The following is a 15,847-nucleotide window of genomic DNA, read 5'->3' as shown; positions in this document are numbered from 1 at the left end:
TTAAATCTAGAATTCTGTAGTGATCTAGGGGGAGAGCACATCAGGGTCCTCATGACTCAGATTATATTGATATGCCATTATGCTGTTGAGAACCAAAATGGCTTCAAATTGAAAGCAAATAATTTGGAAACAATCCTCGGAAGAATCAGTATGGGAAACGAAACAACAGGCTCCACATAAATAACCCACATGTGCCCCCACCATCGCCCATAATAATAATAATTATTGTATGGCAATGTGTGTAGTACAGCCAGGAGAGCCGAAGATTGTCTGGCAGCTTTAAGTTCTAGCCTTTAAGTATTAGGCACCACTAAAGTGGCCAGCTAGACTTATTTTGGGGGGGCTGAGAGAGTTCTGAAAGCTGTGACTGACCCAAGGTCACCCAGCCGGCTTCATGTGGAGGAGTGTGGAATTGAACCCGGTTCTCCAGATTAGAGTCTGTCGCTCTGAACTACTACACCACGCTGGCGACACAAAGAAATGAGTAGACATTTGGCTCCTAATCCTTCACCCGCATCCCCAGTCAATGTTCACTCCAATGCTTGTCCGGTTTCTTAAATGTGACACCTTTAAAACTGGGATAATGACAAAGTTATGTGAAACCACGCCCTAAAACAGAATATTAAAGGAAGAATGAAGCCACGCTTCTTACATGGATCCATATTCATTTTTGGAAAGCCAAGTGTGAGAAAGAAAGCTGTGTTCTGCCCAATGTTCCCTCTAAGCTATGGAGTCTTGTGAGCAAAAGTTCTACTTTGTGAGCTACTGGCAATAAAGTTGTGAGTGAGCGATTTGACTACTGCATAAATTAGTTTGTTCTGGAGCCATCCTTCCTGAGTTAAGACAAAAATCTCTGAGTTGGAGGCTAAAAAACTGTGAGCTAGCTCACACCAACTCAGCTTAGAGGGAACACTGGTTCTGCCGCCTCTCCTGCTCTGAAAAGCCTGCAGGTTCACATTTTAACACTTGAGCGAAGGGAGAATAACACACATTTCTAAGGGAACTTTAAAACAAAGAGACAACGCTCCAAGCAGGCATGAAAGGAAACCAGAAATGGGAATTCAGAATCGGGAATTTAGCAGAATAATCAGATATATATATTTTTTAATAGGGACACAATTAACTTGAGCAGTCAGCGTTAATATTAAAGTAACTCTCATGCATCATACTAAGCGGCCCCAAACTGCCTACCTACGTGATGTGAACCACAGAGAGCGGAGAAGCAGGAAGGAGGGGCAGGGAGAAGAATGGAGGATATTACCTGTCCATTTCTGCAGAGAATGTTATCTCGGGTGATTTAAGAGCACTTGAGATATCCGATGATCTAAGCCAACCACCAGCTCATAGGTTTGGAATTCCAGGAGGCTTACTCGGGTGAGGAAGCCAAGCAGAAATTTAAATAAAACAAAAATCCAGAGGCACCTTAAAGAGTAACAACATGGATTTTAGTATGAGCTTTGGTGAGTCGCGGCTCACTTCCTCAGATGAGCCGTGACTCACAAAAACTCACACTGAAATAAACGTTAGTCTTTAATGTGCCCCTGGATTGTTTGTTTGAGTTTGCTAGAACAGGCTAACATGCCTATCCCTTTGCAAGCAGGAATCCAGCCAGTGACTTGGGCAATAATCCAAGGCAGGCCCAGAGAGGGGGAAAGTTTATGGAAAAGGACTGGGGAGGGGGGGAGCAAATCAACTCAGACGTGATCTGGAGCCGAGCACAGCTTGAAACGATGGCAGCAGAAGCCAGAACAGAACAGAAACACAGGCTCGATTCTCCTGGGGCTGGAGGGAGGGAGGGAGGAGATCAGGGAGAAGGTTATCTTTTGAACCTAGCAGTTCGAAAGCAAGAAATTGCAAGTAGATAAATAGGTACCACTTCAGTGGGAAGGGAACAGCTGTTCCATGCGCCTTGGCGTTTAGTCATGCCGACCACATGATCACGGAAACATCTTCGGACAGCGCTGGCTCTTCGGCTTTGAAACGGAGATGAGCACAGCAACCCTAGAGTCAGATTCGACTGGCTTTCAAGCAAGGGAACCTTTACCTTTACCTAATGTCACTTGGGTATGCAAGACTAAAGCCAAGAGTATTGTTCACGAGGGTTCCTTGATGGAATCAAAATACTTGGGATAATAGCCACTGTCCGGAGCCACAGACTCACCGTAGAGGGTATGTCTGAGGGAAGGAATCCACCCCACTGAGCAGCAGACACAAGGCAGGGTAAGGTAGGCCACAGCCAAAGTAGAGGGAAAACCCACCGTCTTGCGAGAACAGAAGAAGAAGAGAAGAGATTGGATTTATACCCCACCCTTCACCACCCAAGGGAGTCTCAGAGTGGCTTACAAACCCCTATCCCTTCCCCTCCCCACAACAGTCACCCTGTGAGGTAGGTGGGGCTGAGAGAAACTGCTCTTTTTCAAGAACAGCTCTTATCAGAACGACGGCTTGCCCAAGGTCATCCAGCCAGGTGCAAGTGGAGGAGTGGGGAACCAAATCCGGTTCTCCCAGATTAGAGTCCGTGCACTTAACCACTACACCAAACTGGCTCTAGCAAACAGGAGCTCTAGCAACAGGGGGATGGGTAACGTAGAGGAGGAGGTGGACTTGACTGAGCAAATGCCTTCCCCGCCTTCCAGCTGAGGCCATGGAGAGACGAGTTGTGGGGGAAGACAAGGTCGCAAGACTAGGCTGTGGGCAAGACATGGCCACTATCATAACATAAGAGCCCTGGTGGAGAACACCAGTGGTCCGTCTAAGTCCAGCATCCTGTCTCACACAGTGGCCACCCAGTCCCTCTGGAGAGCCAACAACAGGGCATGGAGGCTGAGATCTTCCCCTAATATTCAGAGGTTTAGTGCCTCTGAATGTGGACGTTCCCCCTCAGTCACCATGGCTAGCAGCCACTGATAGACCTCTCCTCCATGAAATCTGTCTAATCCCCTTTTAAAGCTGCCCCCCCAACAGCCACAGATCTGACAGTGCTTGATATACTCATTTCTTTTTGGGCCAGGATGATACCTTTTCTGCATCCGAGCCAGCTGGCCCTTTTATTTCATAATTAAAAATGCAATTATGCCAAGTGATCTGCTCCTGCCTGTTCTCCTTGCCAATGATTCCCTCCTCTGTCTTGTGTGCACACCCTCTGACTCCCTTGGAAAATAACTTTTGAGACAAGCGCTTCAACAGACCTTGCTGAGATTCCTGGGACAGTCTCAGGCAAAAGACGGAGACTAGGGGTGTCAAACATGCGGCCTGGGGGCCACGTCAGGCCCCCGGAGGGCTTCTATCAGGCCCGCGGTGGAACTGGCTGTCTTCCGCTTCTTCTTCCAGCTCTGCTGCTGCTGCGTCATCGTAGGTTTGCAGCTTACAGATACACACCTGAAGAGCAGACTCAAGATTGCAACAGCACAGACATTTTGATGCAATAATTCAGAGCAAGAGGTGTCAGTTATCAGACACTGTTAAATAAACAAAATATTGCAAGAGTGCTAATGATTTAAGCATGTTTTTATTTTAAGTAAAAAAACCACCCTTTCTGTCTGTGTCCTTTATAAAGTTTTTATATATCTCCTGGCATTACATTTTAAGACACACATGGCCTGGCCCAACAAGGTCTCATTTATGTCAGATCCGGCCCTCATAACAAATGAGTTCGACACCCCTGACGTAGACAATGTTGCTGACAAAATGGAGAGGGTACGGTCATGGTGACACTCTCAAAGTAGAGTCGCCAGGTCCCCCCTGGCCACTAGTGGGTGATGGGGGGGGTAGGGTTGCCAGGTCCAGGTTGCGAAACTCCTGGAGATTTGGGGATGGAGCCTGGAGAGGACAGGAACCTCAATGGGGTACAATGCTGGAGAGTCTACCCAGTGCTGCCCTCCAAAGCATCCATTTCCCCCGGGGGAACTGATCTCCACTGTCTGAAGATTAGCTCTAATGCTGGGAGATCCCCAGGTCCCGCCTGGAGACTGGCATTCCTATCTCAAAGTGTTTTTAGAAAAACAAGCTGTGTTTTAAAATCAACACATCCTACGTCATCTCTACCTGTTCAAATGGCTTTATTATTAGTCCTTGTTTGTTTTCTGATTGAACAAAGATTCCCTGGCACTCTAAAACTATATTATTCTTGCTATCATATATCTATATATCATGACTATCCATCTGTGATGTTAATGTTGTTAAATCTAATTCCTTGTTTACCAAAGAGTTTTTAAAATGCAAAAACTGGTGGCTCCTTGGGGTTGGTTTTTTTCCTTTGCCATGTGCTAGGAAGGCAGGGTCTGTGGGGGAAGTGGCTTTGGGAGGAAGATGAGGGTACTGTGGAAAGGCTTGCAGGGGTCATTTCCTGCAGGAGCGCACAGGAGCAGCGCTCCGGCAGTAAAGAGCCCAGGGGGCAGGCACATGCAACAAGCCCCACCCCCTGCTCTCAGCAGCCCTCAGTCAGAGCAGGAAGCAGCCAGGTAAGTTGCAGAGTGCCCCCCCAGCCCCCAGTCCAAAACAGTCCAGTGGCACTTTTAAGACCAGGTTTTATTCAGGTACAAGCTCTCCCTCCTCTGTGAGGGCAGATCTGCACGTTCCCCCCCCCCCATAGCTAGCAATCCAAAACAGTCCAGTGGAGCCTGAGCGGTGGGTGTTGCCTTCTGACACACTTCCAATGATGTCAGGGGCGTGTGGCATATGCAAATAAGTTATGCTACTGAGTTGTGCTAATGAGCTCCTGCACCTCTTTTTCTACGAAATGACCCCTGGGAAAGGGTAATCAATAATGATTAAGTACTGTCAAGCTACAATGAACTTATGGGGTTTTCAAGGCAAGAGATAAGTATCGGTGGTTTGCCATTCCCTTCCTCTGCACTGCAACCCTGGTCTTCCTTGGTGGCCTTCCCATTCAAGCACTAACCAAGGCCAGTCCTGCTTAGCTTCTGAGATCTGATGGGCGTATGCTAGTACAGGCTATTCAGGCTGTGATCGGGTAGAACACTGAAAAAGAGCCAGTAGAGGGAGCTCTCCTTGGTGTGGCTGAACTTAGTGTTGCCTCTCTGTTGATCTCACATTTGACCAACTTTCTTGCTGCAATTTAGTACCCCTCTTCCACTTTGTTCCCCCCCCCCCCCCGGTAGGGCAGGCTAGAACATTATTTGGCTGGGGAACAGATCGTGCGCCTCTGCATTTACGTAGCACGGCTGCTTGTAAACAGGAAGTGTTTCCAAGATATTTTCTATCTTTCCTTGGCCCCTAAAAATATGCTCCGATAAGAGCTATTGTTTCGATCACTACAGTTTCCTGCAGGGGTGGTGGGAGGGTTGGTCAGAGGAGGCTAAACTGTTTTCCTTGAGAAGGCCCATCCTGACAGTTCCAGAACATTGTCTCCTGCCCTTTTCCTGACCTGGCTTTTTCCTGGATCACCGGCAACATTCCTCTCGCAAGGGCAGAATGGCAAAGGTCACTGAAGGCTTGTGGGACTCGGCACTTAGACGTAACACATGCAGAGCGATGTTTTTCAGTGCAAATTCCAACAGAGATGATTGCAGGAAGTCGTGGCAAGGTGAGATGGCCAACTGTGTGACCTACCAGCAACCAGTTAATTTGGGGGTCCCCAGCATTCCGTGCACCTTGGTGCTTAGTCATGCCGGCCACATGACCACGGAAACGTCTTCGGACAGCGCTGGCTCTTCGGCTTTGAAACGGAGATGAGCACCGCAACCCTAGAGTCGGATTCGACTGGCTTTCGAGCAAGGGAGACCTTTACCTTTAACGTTTTTAAGCCTGTGGGCACCTTTGGAATTCTGGTGTAGGGTGGCGGGCACAGCCACAAAATGGCTGCCACAGAAGGTGGAGCCAGCTACAAAATGGCTGCCACAGAAGGTGGAGCCAGCCACAAAATGGCTGCCACGGCTTACCTTCAGTCATACAATAAAGATCCTTGTGCTGTGGTGGCAGCAGCTGCTGCACAACTTTTCAGAATCTGCACAGCTGCCCTGACCTGGATTGCCCAGCAAGTCCGATTTTATCAGATCTCAGAAGCTAAGCAGGGTTGGCTCTGGCAAGTAATTAGATGGGAGACCTCCTTGGAATACCAGCAGCTGGGAGGCGGGGGCAGGCTTTATTCTGAATATTCTCCAGGCCCCCAGTAGAGGTCAGTCACCAGAGGCCGCCGCCATGATTTCCAGGTGCACACACACAGATGCACGTGCATATGAAAAATACAAAAAAAATGTTTTTTTACACAACCAATCAGATCTCCAATGGCCAGTCAGAAACTCTGTAAGACAAAAGCCCCACCTGCCCCTGCACACTTTCTAAAAACCGTTAGCAGGCGCCAAGAAAGGTGCTGGTGAACACCATGTGGAGGACTCCTGAGTTAATTCCTTCACCATGGCCTGGTTGGTGGCTGTGTGTGCACCCAGAGGGGTGGAGATACATCGGCCCTGTTCATACGAGGGGTTTTGGTCCGGGAGCGAGACAGAACGGGGGCAGGGCAAACGGGCGCGATCCCATGGCAACATCTGGGAATCGTTGCCTGCCCGTCCCCGATCCGTCCCTCCTGCCCGAAAACCCACACTAAAAAGAACCATCTACCTGGGTGGTTCTTCCGAAGTAGAGCGTCTCAAACCGGCCGTGGGATCGGCCGGCGCGTCCTTGCGCCGGCACATCCCGGCCCCCGGCCGAACTGCGCATGCCTCCCCCTTCCCTCCGACTCTTCCTCCCCAGCATCTGATCGTGCCGGGGAGCGACGCGCCGCGGCTTCGGGAATCCATGGGATCCCGCCGCGGCGTCGCAACTTTGGTGCGGCTTTTAAAAGCCGCGCTTTTCGCTGTGTTTTCCCTGCCGTGTGGCAGGGGCCAGTGTCCTCTCAACTGGGACCATTGATGAGTTAAAGATTATTAATTGTTTAATGGTCTGCCATTATAAATCGTTTAAAATCAATCGAGGCTTGCCATTCTGCGCAGGAGCGCTACCCAAATCTACACAGTGCAAATCTCAATGAAGATCTCCTTTTGACGTTCCAGAGTAACTAAAAGCCATGATTCATTTCTTGAAGGGATGCCAATTTTAATTCTACTTTTTCCATGGGAGTCGGGAATATGTGACCTACTCCCTGCGGTGGAAACACAGCTGAGCCAAGATAGTTTAAAAATAAACACTTTCTTAGGCCCATCACTGCTGTGGGAGATCCTGGGGTTTGGAAACTCTGGATGAAGGCTGTGAATCATCTAAACTGAAAAGACGTGCTCTTAATTTCATAACACTCTCAATGCGCATGACACTTTGTAAAGTATGATAAGTCCGTGCCCCAAGGAACTTAACCATCTAAAATCTGATGTGGGAGACAGCAAAGAAAAGGAAGCGGAGGCTGCGATCCACAGAAAGAACCGGCTTTCTCTTTTATTTTGGTAGGGCTTTGGGAAGCCATGTTGCCATGAAATCAATCTCTGCCTGCAGTTAGTGCCGGTGAAACACCATAATAGTTTCAGACTAGAAAGCAAATTATCCGCTATATTTTAATCAAGTGAGACAGGAAGACTATTCTTTTTCATCTGGTTTGGCACCGGGGTGAACGAACCTCCCCGTTCGCTTGTATGAAGAACGGCCTTGCTGAAAAGTCCAGATGTCTCTTTTGATTGTTCGATTAAGGCGTCCCTTGATAAATGACCGCAATTGACTGTAACTCTTAGAAGCAATCATTCTAGAACTGCTCCCAGCCCAGTGTCTCTCGCATACAGGCATAGTAGCCAACGATAACAATGCTCTTTTCCCACTCTGAGTGTGTTAATCAGATTTGGGGAGCAGGGGAATCTCCTCCCCACCCAGCTCCTCAATATTTTACATTTCAGTAACCACACTGATTTTAAAAAATATGATTTTTCTGTTCAGTGGGAGATAGTTTGACAACTGTAGCATGCCCACTCAGTTCATTCGGTATGGCAGGGATCCCCGATGCTCTGCCTGTGGGTGCCATTGCGCCTGCTGACACCTTTCCTGGTTCCCACCAAGGGTTTTTAGAAAGTAGGCGGTGGCCAGGTGAGGCTTTGCCCAGCAGGGCTTCTGATTGGCCACTGGAGATTTGATTTCCTGTGCAGAATTTTAAAAGCACGGCGCTGGCAGCAGCTGCCACCATTGCAGAAGGATCTCCACTGTGTGATCGGAGGGAAGCTGTGGCAGCCATATTGTGGTTGCGCCCACCGTGCTGTGTCAGAATTCCGAAGGTGCCCAGAGGTTCAAAAAGGTTGGGTATCCCTACCACACCCCTAATGTAGCCAATCCTCCAAGAGCTTACAGTAGCCCCTGTAAGAAGAGCTCTGTAAGCTCTTGGAGGATTGGCTACATGAGGGGTGTGTCGCCTAATATGCAAAGGAGTTCCTGCTACAAAAAGAGCCCTGCTAGGGTTGCCAGGTCCCCACCAGTGTTCCCTCTAAGCTGAGTTAGTGTGAGCTAGCTCACAGTTTGTTAGCCTCCGGCTCACACATTTTTGTCTCCGCTCAGGAAGGATGGCTCCCGAGCAAACTAATTTATGCAGTAGCTAAATCTCTCACTCAGGGCTTTAATGCCAGTAGCTCACAAAGTAGAATTTTTGCTCACGAGACTCCATAGCTTAGAGAGAACATTGGTCCCCACTGTCCACCAGCAGGGGATGTGGGGACAGGATTGCCAGATCCAGATTGACAACTGTTGGAGATTTGGGGATGGAGCCTGGGGAGGACAGGGAACCTCAGTGGGTATACTGTGCCACAGAGGCCACCCTCCAAAGCACCCATTTTCTCCAGGGGAACTGACTTCTTTAATCCAGAGATAAGCTGGAATTCCAGGGGATCCCCAGGTCCCACCTAGAGGCTGCCATCCCTCAATCCTCTGCTCTGTGGTTTATTCCCCTTCCCCCCACCCTTTATCTTCTCCCTGCCAACCCAAATTTTTTAGGCATACCAGTGAACTCGCTTCTGAAAGGCAAGCAAGGATAGAGTCTGGTCACTGTTCCCTCTAAGTTGAGTTAGTGTGAGCTAGCTCACAGTTCTTTAGCCTCCGGCTCACACATTTTTGTCTTAGCGCAAGGAAGGATGGCCCCAGAGCAGACTAATTTATGCAGTAGCCAAATCACCTCACTCACAGCTTTGATGCCAGTAGCTCACAAAGCAGAATTTTGGCTCACAAGACTTCACAGCTTAGAGGGAGCATTGAGTCTGGTCTGTATTTTTAGAGCAACCAGAAATTATGGAGGAATTAGTTCCAGCTAGGGAATTTTCTTTGCAAATGAGGAACCAGTGCCACTCTGGACTGGGTTAATACATGTGGAGGTCTTAAAAGGTGTCAGTTTTAAGAAGTCCCATGGCATTACCAAAACAGTGGAAATTTATTAATTTTTAATAATAATTAATCACCCTGCCAACAAAAGGCTGCATGGTCAAAGCAATGGTATTCCCAGTAGTCATGTATGGCTGCGAGAGTTGGACTATAAGGAAGGCCGAGCGCCGAAGAATAGATTCTTTTGAACTATGGTGCTGGAGAAGACTCTTGAGAGTCCCTTGGACTGCAAGAAGATCAAATCAGTCAATCCTAAAAGAAATCAACCCTGACTGTTCCCTGGAAGGCCAGGTAATGAAACTGAAAAGCTCGAATACTTTGGCCACCAAATGAGAAGGGAGCACTCACTGGAGAAGACCCTGATGCTGGGAAAGATTGAAGGTCAAAGAAGACGGGGACGGCAAAGGATGAGATGGCTAGACAGTGTCGTAGATGCAACAAACATGACATTGAGCAAACTTTGGAGGATGGCGGAAGACAGGAGGGCCTGGAGGGATCTGGTCCACGGGGTCGCGAAGAGTCGGACTCGACTGTGCGACTGAACAACAACAACAACAATCATTTTTTGTAGAAAAAGCCCAGCAGGAACTCATTAGCATAATAGGCCACACCCAGCACCATACACTCATTAGCATATTAGGCCACACCCCTGCCAGCACAGCTCATTAGCACATTAGGACGCACCCCCATGTTACCAGAAGTGTGGTCATCCAGCCACACTCACCTTTTGCTTCTTATTCTGTTTACCTTGTTTGTGGTCAAAACCCAGGGCTTTTTTTGTAGCAGGAACTCCTTTGCATGTTAGGCCGCACACCCCTAATGAAGCCAATCCTAATGGATTTCTGCTGTTGGGTGTGGCCTACTATGCTAATGAGTTCCTGCTGGGCGTGGCCAACTTGGGAACCAGCCAGAACTCCGTTCCTATGCGTTTTTGCCCAAAAATAGCCCTGAACAAGGTTGTCCTTTTTTTAAATTTGAGGATCCTCCTAATCTGAGGCCCTGTGCATTTGTGTAGCTAGTGCAAACATCCATCTCTGGCACCAATCCTTAGGAAAAACTCTGTCTCCAGACTGAGGGCAAACTATAGCACCTGGCAGGGCATGGTTGACCTCTTAGTCCTGATGCATGCAAGTTCCACAGTGAAAGGAGCTGTTCCTGTTTAGTCTCCAAGGGTAGAACAGCCGAGTCCAAAACTTGGTACCAATAAGTGACAAAGTGCTGCTGGGTCACTCTGCAGGATCCCTTGGGTCTGAGAGACTAAACATTCTGTGTCAAAAGCAATTAGCAAACCATCCTAAGACATTAAGAAGCCAGTGCAAGCTGCTAAGCTTAGTTATTTCAATACACACCTCCAGCGTGGACAAACTGAGCACTCCTGTTCTTCTACTGCTTGGCCAAAGGGGGCTGGGTTGCTGCTGTCGGGAATGTCAGACTACCCGGTGTCCGTCACTTGCCAACGGACAGTGAGAGCCATGGCATTAGCCCTGGGATGATGGATCAACAAATTACCTGCATTCCTACAGGAGAAATCAGCCTGGAGGATCAGAGCGGAGAAGCCAGGGCTGCCAGTCGGGCTCTTCTTACATTTCCTTCTTGCTTTAGTAACTTGGCGATGTCAGCTACTGCAGCTGTGGACACCCTTCATGTAAAGTGGTACCCTACCACGATTCTGGCCTCGATGTGGCTTGCAGAAGGAAGTCTGACGTCTCTTGGTGAGGGCAGGTTCTAGGAAAGGACTCTATTAAAACTTAGCAAGAATACACTTTCCTGCCATGCACTAAGGACTGCTATTGCTGCTGGATTCAGGCTCCAGAAAATGTGAGCAAATAGGTATGTTCAGTGAAGAGCACTAGAAGCAGGCTCCAGACTGCTTATGAACTAGTTGGGTATTTCAGTAGAAATAGACTGACTTCAGTGAGCAATCAGTTTAGAATACCGAGAACAAATTTGTTGCTAACTGAAGGTAACTTTTGCGGGTCACTATTCCTGTTAAGACCATCTTGGGGCATTTTTAAAAGCATAAAAGAGACGGTCCTTTGGCTTTCTTGGCATCAACAGTTGTCCCGGCCCCTTGCATTTAAGTTGTGTTCAAGCTTCTAACCCTCCTTTGTTCCAGTTGCTAAAAAGCAGATCAGAAAGGAGAAAGCAATCTCACTGGCTGATGCTTGCCAAGGGGATTTTCTCTGGTTCTTGCAAGGCCAAGGTTCATTTCCTGAGAGATGGCTTTACCCTTCCACCCTGTGGAGCAGTAGATGGTGATTGCTCTCAGATGTGGGAATCATGGGCTGTTCTAGAGGCAGAAGTTCTGTCCTTTCAGTCCTTGACTGGGGCAAGGACACAGCACCCACCTGGTGCCTGGTAGCTGAGCACTTGACACAGCAAGGTCTTGCTGCATTTTGTTTAAATCCTGCCTTTCCGGCAGTGTGTGTGGCTCTCCCTCTCAATTCTATCTTCACGACAATCCTATATGGTACGTCAGGCTGAGTGCATGACTAGCCCAAGATCATCCGTTGAGCTTAATGGCGGAGCGGGGATTCGAACCTGGGTCTTCCAGACTGTAATCTGACGCTCTAACCTCCACACCACACTGGCTCTCTGCCTTGTCTCTGTGAGTGCCTTATGCCCTCCTGGGTGACTTCTGGGGTGGGTTGTGCTTCAGTGTTCTGTTATATAGGGCTCGTTGGCTTGTTTGGGCAAGGGCTTTTTCAGTTTCAGCTTTTCCCATGTATAAAGTAAACAAATGGTTTCTATAATAGTTCCTCTGTGCAGCTTCCTGGCATGTCGTCAAAGCACTTCCTTAAGTGCTCTGGCCTGCATGTGTTCAGGTCTTTGCAGTGGCTGAACTGGGAGTAGTCTTAGGCTGCAGTCCTTTCCTAGGAGTAAGTTCCAGTGAAAAAAATGGTGCTTACTTTTGAGCAGTGTTCCCTCTAAGCTGAGTTAGTGTGATCTAGCTCACAGTTTTTTAGCCTCCGCCTCGCACATCTTTGTCTTCACTCAGGGAGGATGGCTCCAGAGCAAGCTAATTTATGCAGTAGCCCAATCGCTCGCTCACAACTTGAATGCCCAGTAGCTCACAAAGTGGAATTTTTGCTCACAGGACTCCACAGCTTAGAGGGAACATTGCTTCTGAGTAGAACTGCTTAGGGTTGTCGTCTTGGTCCTCCGTGTTCTTTGTGTATAAAACGGCTATACATTTTGCAGTCTGTTTTCTAAATGTTTAATTACTTAATAGGGAGCCTGCATGCATGCATGCATGCGACTTGATGTGCCGTCTCTAACAGGCCTCTGCTGCTTGAGTTACCTGTTCTGCATGCACTCTTTGTTCTTGGTCTGTGCTTGTGACGCAGGTGCAGGACAGACTGCTAGGCTGAACTGCTGCCTCCACAGTATGTGTGGACAGTATTGCTTGATGGCAGGGCGCAAGATTTGAAATGATAAGCTGTGCTGGAAGCTGAAAATCGGAGTCTATTGAAAAGGAAATTGTAAACAGCTTCTGCGATGGAAAAGCACTTCCCATTGGCATGTGTGCACGGCAGCTATTTCTACCCGTTCTCCTTTTCTACCGCAGACCCTCCTTTTGCCCTCCATGCTCTTCCTCACCCCTGGGGAAGAAATGGAGGAGAGGCTTAGTGGGTGCGCCATGAAATCTATGAATGGCTATGAAATATTATTATTAAACATATTTCCAAAGGAGTTTGATAAAGGTGATAGATATTTGATAGTATACCTATCTACTGCAGCAAGAATATTATATGCAAAATATTGGAAACAAATGGAAACACCAAAGAAGCAAGAATATGTGAATAAACTGTTAAGAGACAGCTGAAAATGACAAACTGTCATCGTCGATGAGAGGGACAACAGACCCAACATTTCAAAAGACGTGGAAGAAACTGTATGATTGGTACAATATAAATGTATAGCTTAAAGCAATGGAAATTTTGGTGTTATTAATCTTTTTTTAGTTAAATAGAAACTATGGTAAAAAGTTAAGAGTATACAGAAACTTAAGCAAACTTATAGAAATTCTTTAAATGTGGTAATAGAGTTATAAGAAAATATACTGATCTCTTTGTATGTTTTATGTGTGTAAGTGGATGTTTGTTATGTAGTATGTCTGTTGGCATAGGCGTAATCTTCGTGGGGGCGGCGGGGCGTGAGCCCCCGCCGAAATTTTCAGGAAGGTACTCAGCCTCCCCCGGGAGCCACCCTTGCTCCTAGCAAAGCAATGCCTCTGGTCGAGCCCCAGCCCCCCCCCGGGAAATTGGAAAGTCTACACCCTTGTCTGTTGGTGTACTTAAAAAAAAAATCTATGAATGGCTGGATATGCGCCTGTATCAGCAGCTTTCCTGTCTGCTCCACCAGCTGATCTGCCATTCTGTGACTGGCTCCTATTGATAGATTTCTGCAGGATTAGTTGTCAACTTGTGACTGATTGGCTTTTCATGCTTCCTTATATTTTCCTTCCTGTCCACAACAGAGAATTGGTACCCTATGGGGGACAGTATCAGGGCAAATTTTGGTCCATATGGTGCGGCATCTCAGCTCTTGGGATTTCTTAGATTTCTCTCTTGGGCTGCGACTCGAGTCTTCTGTCTATAAATAGGCTGCTACTTCATCTCTCGCAACCCTGTGGTTCTGCTAGGGTTAATGACACTTCAGCTTTGCAAAACCGTACATCAGGAGCTTGGTTCTGGGTTTGAGTGTCTTGCCGGGAGCTGTAGCTCAGTGGAAGAGCACCTGCTTTGCATGCAGAAGGTCCTAGGTTCAAAACCCCGGCATCTCCAGTTAAAAAACCAGGCCGTTGGTGATGTGAAAGACCTCTGCTTGAGACCCTGGAGCCAATACCAATCTGAGTATGCTGACCTTGATGGGCCAATGGTCGGATTCAGTATAAAGCAGCTTCATGTATTCATCGCTGCCATCTGGCTAAACGACAGAAAATTCCTCTTAGGACATAATGGACCCCCCCCCCCCCAATTATGCAAGCATCTCCTGAGAAAAGACATTCCCATTGCTACACAGAATCCCAGACTCACGGGGCTGCGATGGCGACTGCTTCAGTGCCCATTCACGAAGGGATTGTGCAGTAGCTGCAGCGGAGGAGAAAGAAGAAAGCAACTGGGCAGGCTGTATTCTGGATCTCCGAGTGGATGCGATTATAAAACTTCTGCAGGCAGAAAGAAGAAGCTTGTGAGAGACAAATGCATTTAAAACCCTCTCCTTTCCCCAGTTTCTGACACAGACAGAAAATAGGCTCCTCAGGGCTATTTTTGGGCAGGAACGCACAGGAACGGAGTTCCGGCTCGCTCCCGAGTTGGCCACGCCTAGCAAGAACTCATTAGCATAACAGGCCACACCCAACAGCAGAAACTCATTAGAATTGGCTACATTAGGGGTGTGTGGCTACATTAGGGGTGTGTGGCCTAACATGGAAAGGAGTTCCTGCTACAAAAAAAGTCCTGGGTTTTGACAACAAGGTAAACAGAATAAAAAGCAATAGGTGGGTGTGGCTGGATGACCACACTTTTGGTAACATGGGGGTGCGGCCTAATATGCTAATGGCCTGTGCTGTCAAGGGTGTGGCCTATTATGCTAATGAGTTCATGCTGAGCTTTTTCTACAAAAAAAAAGCCCTGAGGCTCCTGCTCTCTCAGTCCTCATACCACTTTATTTATTTATTTATTTATTTATTTATTAAGCTGCCTTATACCGAATCAGACCATTGGTCCATCAAGGTATTGTCTACCCAGCCTGGCAGCAGCTCTCCATAGTCTGAGGCAACGCTCCCTCTAAGCTGTGGAGTCTTGTGAGCAGAAATTCTACTTTGTGCGCTACTGGCATTAAAGTTGTGAGCAAGCAATTTGGCTGCTGCATAAATTACTTTGCTCTGGAGCCATCCTTCCTGAGCTAAGACAAAAATGTGTGAGCTGGAGGCTAAAAAACTGTGAGCTGGCTCACACTAACTCAGCTTAGAGGGAACACTGGTCTGAGGTCTTTTATAAATACCTACTACCCGATCTTTTTAACTGGAGATGCCAGGGATTGAACCGGGGACCTTCTGAATGTCAAGCAGATGCTCCGCCACTGAACCGTGGCCCCTCCCCTCCTGCAATGTGGAGCTCAGCGTGGAATGGTGAAGCCAAAGCTTGAAAGTAAGGATGCAACCTACAGTTTTCGGCTATCTGGCAGGTGAAGAAGAGATTGGATTTTTACCCCGCCCTTCACTACCCAAGGGAGTCTCAGAGCGGTTTACAAACTCCTTTCTCTTCCCCTCCCACAACAGACACCCTGTGAGGGAGGTGGGGCTGAGAGAGCTCTGACAGAAACTGCTCTTTTCCAAGGACAGCTGTGCCAGAACTATGGCTTGCCCAAGGTCATCCAGCAGGTGCAAGTGGAGGAGTGGGGAATCAAACCCAGTTCTCCCAGATTAGAGTCCGCGCACTTAACCACTGCACCAAACTGGCTCACTGCGAACGCCATGATGTCCACGCAGGAGCAGGTGCAGCTCCAGGGCTCCATGACATCATCGTCCTCTCCATATTTTCAC

Source organism: Gekko japonicus, unplaced genomic scaffold (genome assembly GCF_001447785.1).
Source record: "Gekko japonicus isolate JY-2015 unplaced genomic scaffold, Gekko_japonicus_V1.1 scaffold21, whole genome shotgun sequence".
Taxonomy (NCBI): Eukaryota; Metazoa; Chordata; class Lepidosauria; order Squamata; family Gekkonidae; genus Gekko; species Gekko japonicus.
The sequence above is the reverse complement of the archived record's forward strand: the minus strand, read 5'-3'. Positions refer to the sequence as shown.